This window comes from Procambarus clarkii, chromosome 63 (genome assembly GCF_040958095.1).
Source record: "Procambarus clarkii isolate CNS0578487 chromosome 63, FALCON_Pclarkii_2.0, whole genome shotgun sequence".
Lineage (NCBI taxonomy): Eukaryota > Metazoa > Arthropoda > Malacostraca > Decapoda > Cambaridae > Procambarus > Procambarus clarkii.
The window spans coordinates 16,598,579-16,605,711 of NC_091212.1; positions in this window are offsets into that span (position 1 = coordinate 16,598,579).

Sequence of the window (7,133 nt, forward strand, 5' to 3'; positions counted from 1 at the left end):
TATATATATATATATATATATATATATATATATATATATTGTGTGTGTGTGTGTGGGCCTGATACCTCACTCACCTGAACGGTCCACTCTCTCTAACCATCATGGCCCTTACTCGTCCAACACACACTATATATACTGAGCCATCACACACACACAATCACCCACCACCTACTCAGCCGGAGCCAGGAGTTGCACCACTGTGAACAGTAAGAACTGTTGTTGTTGTTTTAGATTCAGTTACTCGGAACAAAAAGTTGCAAGCAGCACGGGCTATGGTGAGCCCGTCGTCCTCACCTGGCACTGGAGATGTGCCGAGAGAGAGCTTCCGTTGGTGACTTATATACCAGGAGGGTGAGGCCCCACTGCAGCAAGCCACCGCCCCCCACCCACTGAAGCTCTGCCTGACCACACCTAACACTAACATCAACATATTCTAACCGAGAATATAAAAGTTATAGCTTATATTCAAGAACATTTTCAGTTTGACAAAAATACTGGTTTGTCGAGTTTAGTCTAATTTCCAAAATTATATTTGGCACCATAAGCGCACTGGAAAATGTCAGATGAGAAATATTACGTTTTTTGAAAATGTGATCAGTTTAAATGTCAGTACAATGATAGGTTGCAATGGATTTTCAGAAGGCGCGAGGAACGGAGCCCTTTGATGGTTGCAATTGAGTTAGTGCGTGGAGGTGCGCCAGGGCACGGCCAGAGTGCACGCACATATCACCCAATTTGTATTCCGACTGTACTAGGCAATTGCAATGTCAACAGAAACGAGGCTTGCGGCGGAACCCTTAAAGAAAGATCAGATGCCAGCCAGCAAGGCTTCCACAGACCCCACACAAGTTATCACAAGGTCATACAATGGTAGTGAACCCGGATCCCTGGAGTGTGAGTGTTTGGGGAGTCCAGGGCCGTGTCTTCGATTCCATTGTATACCTGAGTATCTTTTTAACATGATATATGTGTGTGTGTGTAAAATTATACCAGCCCATCCTTCTAAAATGATAGAACTTATCACAACTATTTGGTCAAACGTACACAATGCCTGTTGTACCCAAAAAAGTTAATGTTTTATAATATTGAATTATTCCAAATGACTTACAAAAAACTTGTAAAAGTAGCTGAAGAGCCTAACCGAGGGAAGTGAACCTATGGCACCCGCGTTAAGAATGACATGCCACCAAAAAAATAAAACAATAATCAATGTATTAAGGATTTACAATAAGAATGAATATTAATGTAGCAAACATAGTAGAACAGTTAATAAAAGCAATGGCTCATGCAAATTCCTTTATATTTGTCATGATGAGAGCGACTACTACCCGTTATTATTGGCTACCCTTTATTGCTCAATTTTGTATGGGTGATAAGATATGGGAAGAACTGGTTAACTTGGTAATGTTACCTGAACATAATGCAGGGGCTGACATAGGCAAGGCAGCAGTAAACTAATTGTCTAATCGTCAGAGACAGATTATCTTTCAGAAGTAGTTGCCGTGACAACTTTTTTTCTCTTTATTATAAAATATCATATAAATACAAATAAAAGGCAAGGTACCGAAGCCCCATAACATTATTGATCACCACAGGACACATCATTAGCAACAGAACACCATTCCACTACAAAACAAATACAACAAACTAATACATAAATATAAAAACACCATGGAAATACAAGTACACGAACCAGGGCACAGCTAGTTACCATTTATGAGCGCAAATGCGCTCATAAATGGGAACAGAACTACACTAAGGGAAACATTGTTAAGGCACTGCAAAGACAGAACCAGGTCCACACAACATGTAAATACAGAATACACAGGAGAAAATTTTTAAATGCACACAAAGGCCCTCTACAAACGGTGGCCGGCATCTCCACCAACCCTAGAAAATACATGGAAAATATAACACATAATAAGTCCCAACAGGGAAAGCTGTTGGGACTTATTAGGAAAAACTTATTAGTTGGGAAAAAACCCGCAACATTACAAAGATTAATAAAATAATACAACTGACTGCGGTCAGAGGATGGTGGCACCTACAAGAACGGAATGAACACATTCCAAAAGCAGAACTGCACAATACACGCCACCCATACACAGCTGTGTCGAAACAAGAACGAAGGGAAGACAACTCCGGCCTTTGCAACAGGTCACACACACACACACGCACACACACACACACACACACACACACACACACACACACACACACACACACACACACACACACACACACACACACACACACACACACACACGGAATATAACAATAAACCACACACGACCAACTCTTATGACATACAAAGCAAGCAACAAACAGAGAGGAAACACACACACACATGCTAGTTCAAGCGGAGCCACAGCTCCAGCACACTGGCCAGTAAACCCTAACCAACAAGCAGCGGCAGCCCCGACAGTACCGGAACACTCGCAAAAGCCTGAAGAGCAGGGGGGGGGTGGGGGGGTGGGGTGGGGGGGTGAATTAGTTAAATTCCCCAGAGGAGAGCTGCTAGACCTCTACAGCATCATTAACTGCAAAACAAGACCATCCTGGCGGCGGCCGCGTGACGGAACTGGAACACCACCCCTGAAAACGCTCACAGAACCCTGAACAACAGAGGGGGGGGGGGGGGTATGAAGATAATCATCACACACACATTGCATATATATCCTCTAGCGGGGGAGTCTTATGGAGGAGGGGCTACAGACCCTCTCCCCTCTCCTCAACACCAGCACCGCTTCTGCTCTGGCACTAGCAAAGCCAGATGCGACTCTTTCTGAATGCGACAAGGGGGATGCTCATCCTCTGCTGGTACAACAAGGACAGAAACCGACTTGTAAAGGTGGTGTTTACAAACGAAACCACGAAGGAGGATATTCTCGAAAGGAAGAGTCGTCTGCAGCATGTGGAGGGATACAAAAAAGTATTCCCGCAGAGGGACAGGGCGAAGGAGGAGAGAGCCAGGGCAGCAGAGGCAAGGAGGAAGCGCAGGGAGAGAGGAGCAAACCAGGAAATCACAGCCCCCAACACAACAGTCCCAGAGATAAGAGGGGAACCCAAGACCAGCATCCCAGCAACACCAGAGGGGAGGGCAACACCACCACCCCCCTTTGCATAGAAACCCTCCCTTCCCCTCACCCTACCTGCCCCCACCCAACCCTCCCTCTCCCCCACCCCATTCTGACCCTGTCACCCCGTCCCCATTCCCGTCATGTCCCCCCTCCCACCTTTCCCCCCCTGTCTCCCTCCCCTTCATCCCATACCCTCCTCCCCCCTCACCCCTTATCCTCCATGTCCCCCCTATCTCCTTAACCCACACCCTACCTGTCCCCCCCTTTCCTTAAACCCCCACCCCCCACAGCAAAATCCTCTGAGACCCCACAAACCACCTCACAGATCTTCTCACCCACGGAACAGCTTCCTACACCAGCAGAATGCTCGCCAAGAAAGGGACAAGAAAATGAACAGAAGAAAGTGAGCTTCAAGGCAATGTACACTAACATAGATGGGATTACAAATAAAACAAGTGAACTCGGAGAGTGGACACTAGAAGAAAAGCCAGACATAATAGCACTCACAGAAACAAAGCTAACGAAAACTATAACAAACGCAGTGTTTCCACAGGGTTGTGCTATGTAACAAAACATTTTGGGAATATTTGGTAGAAATTGTCTTAAATTAGGTTGAATTTAGGTGAGTAAGCATAAATTTCACGAACTTTAATTAAATCTAGCTTGGAATATGCTAGGTCAGGTTAGATAAGGTTGTGTAGGGTAAGATTGGAATAGGTGAAAACTTGGGTGAAATGAACTTTGGCTATGCTAAGATACAAAACATTTGGGAATATTCGGTGGAAATTGGCTTCAATTAGGTTGAATTTAGGTGGGAAATGCATAAATTTGCCAACTTAAATCAAATCTAATTTTGGATATGCCGGGTGAGGCTGGGTAGAGTTGTCTAGGGCAGGTTGGAATAGGTGAAAACTTAGCTAAAATGAGCTTTGGCCGTGCTGTTACAAAACATTTTTGGGTGTATTTGGTGGAAATTGTCTTCAATCAGGTCAAATTTATGTGGGATAACTTAAATTTTGCAGACTTTAACCAAATCTAGGTTTGGATATGCTAGGTTAGGTTAGGTAAGGTTGCGTAGGACAGGATGAAATAGGAGAAAAATGTTGGTAAAAATGGGCTTTGGCGATGCTATGATACACAACATTTGGATATATTTGGTGGAAATTGTCTTAAATTAGGTCAAATTTAGGTGGGCATAGCTTAAATTTCGTCAACTGAAGCCAAATCTAGGTTTGGATATGCTTGGTTAGGTTAGGTTGCGTAGGGTAGGATGGAATAGGAGAAATTGTAGGTGAAAATGGGCTTTGGCGATGCTATGATACACAACATTTGGGTATATTTGGTGGGATTTGTCTTAAATTAGGTCGAATTTATGTGGGATAGCTTACATTTCGCTGACGTTCACCAAATTCAGGTTAGGATATGCTAGGTTAGGTGAGGTTGTGTAGGGTAGTATGGAATAGGAGAAAATGTGGGTAAAAATGGGCTTTGGCAGTGCTATGCTACACATCATTTGGGTAATTTGGTGGAAATTGCCTTAAATTAGCACGAATTTAAGTGGCATAGCTTAAATTTCACCAACTTGAACTAAATCTAGGTTTGGATATGGTAGGTTAGGTTAGGTGAGGTCGTGTAGGGAAGGACATATATAATATCTTAGGGGTAATAAACTAGCATGTTTATGAAATAGCGTAAATTTTCCTATTTGGGGTTCGAGCTATATGGCCAACTCATGTAATGTATGGGCAGAGGCGACATAGGCTTGTATGTGAGGATATGGGATGCTCATATTTAGTTAGTTTAGCTTTTGCTATGTTGAATTTAGTCAAATTTGCGTAGTATAAGTATATTTTTGATAGATTTAGATGAATTTAAGTTTTAATAGGATGCATTTTGATAAGATATAGCAAATTTGCCTAAAATTATCATAGAAAATACTGACTTCACCTAACCCCACCTGCCCTAACACAACTAAGGCTAGAACAAATAAGTTTGTTAGATGGTTTGCATAAATAAATATGGGTGATCTGATTGGAGAGGATGTAACAAGGAAGGTATTAATAAGACATTAAAAACAGTGGACATATGTTAGATGAATAGTTTAGCACTAATAATGTTGAAATTTTAATGGAAAATGAATGTGTTTTATATTGAGCTCATCGGAAGTCATATGTACCATTTTTATATGTGAAATTCTGACTTTTGGGGAGCTGGTTAAACTCAGCATATTATAATTAATGTCCAAAAAATACCCAGAAAAATATCATGCAAATTGTGTATTGTTTGACCCAGTTGGTTGTGTTTGTACATATATAGCACAATTAATATACTTGTGTATTAATTGTGCAGATTATGTATTTTGCATAAGTTGTATGATTATTGCAATTATGTATTGATTATATTTCAATAAATTGTGTATTGTTTTGTGCAAGTTGTATGTATTAATTGTATATGTTTTTGTATGTGTATTTGTGGAAATTGCGTAGTTGTGTATTTAATGAATATGTGCTAGTTATGTATTGTTCATATTTTGGTAAGTTGTGTATTGATTATATTTTTGAGCAAGTTGTGTAAATGTCGCAATTGTATTTGTGTAAATCGTGTATTTATGCTAGTTGTGTATTTTCATATTTGGGGTAGTTATGTATTGTATGTACTTGTGCTAGATATGTATTTTGTGCAAGTTGTGTAATGCTTATGAAAGATGTGTAATATTTGTGAAAGTTGTGTATTAATTGCGCATGTTGTGAAAATGCATATGGACGAATTGTTTATTTATACCTTTGTTTATTGATTGTCATTGTGCAAGTTGAGTAATTATATAGGAAGTTTTCTTGTATTAATTGTGCAAAGATGTATAATAATTACACAAATTGTGTAATAATTGTCCATGTTTTATAATAATTTTTGTGCTAATAGTACATTTATGCAAGTTGTGTTTTTAATTTGCTGAAGTGGAACTGGTGCAACTGTATTTTTGTGTGCAAATTGTGTATTTTGTGTAAGCTCTGTAATCTGAAAAAATAGATTTTAATGGTTTAAGGGTATTTTGGTTTATGAGACAATGTATAGGTATTTTGTGAAAATTATGTATATGAAATTGTGTAATTTTAGTGAAAGCGCATTTTTGATTGTCTAAATGCATAAGCATTTTGATATATTTGTGGAAATACCATACTTTGTGTAAATGTCATACTCTGAGTGTACATGCAATATTGTGTAAATGGTATATTTTTGTGTGCAACTGACATATTTTGTATGTAAATGTCATATTTTTTTGTGTGATGGTATATTTTGAGTGTAAATAATATATTTTGTGCATAAATGGCATATTTGGTGTGTAAATGCTGTATTTTCTGTGTATGGCATAAATTACATGTGATTAATGGGGGAAATGGTGGCAAAAAACTAGGTTATTCTCTATGAATGTATAGGTTGTGGAGTATATGTAGGTATGTATGCTTGTATTTCTAAGTGTTGGTTTAGAAACAAGTTAGCTGATTTGCGTAACAAGACTAGGAATTTTTTTGATGTGTAGAAATGATTAGCTTATGAATATAGTGGCTAGCATCCAGCTGAATTGCTAGATGGATGAATTGAGGTGCGACATTTGGATAGCTATTTGATGGATGTGAGGACAGTTGACTAGCCTATGAACACAGCTACTAATCCGCTGTACTGCCAGATGTGCGGTAACTACTTGTGGATTATAGTACGATATCTAGCTATAGGGTTTCATAATTGCTGTTGTGTATAAAACTAGAATGAGAGCTATTTATTAAAACTATTATTGTGAACTAATACCTTAAGTGGATCCCTTGGTTGTTTTAAGCATAGGGTGGACATGAATATGAATGAGATTGGGTGGAGATATATAGGAGCTGCCTCGCATGAGCCAATAGGACTTCTGCAGTTACCTTTATTCTTATGTTCAGCTCGCCTACAATGCTGCCAGATGTACGATTCTGCAAAAATTGCGGTATGACTGTTATACTTTTGCACTTATCACCGAATAATGATTACAGTTGTGGATGACTAAAATGTATATTCTTA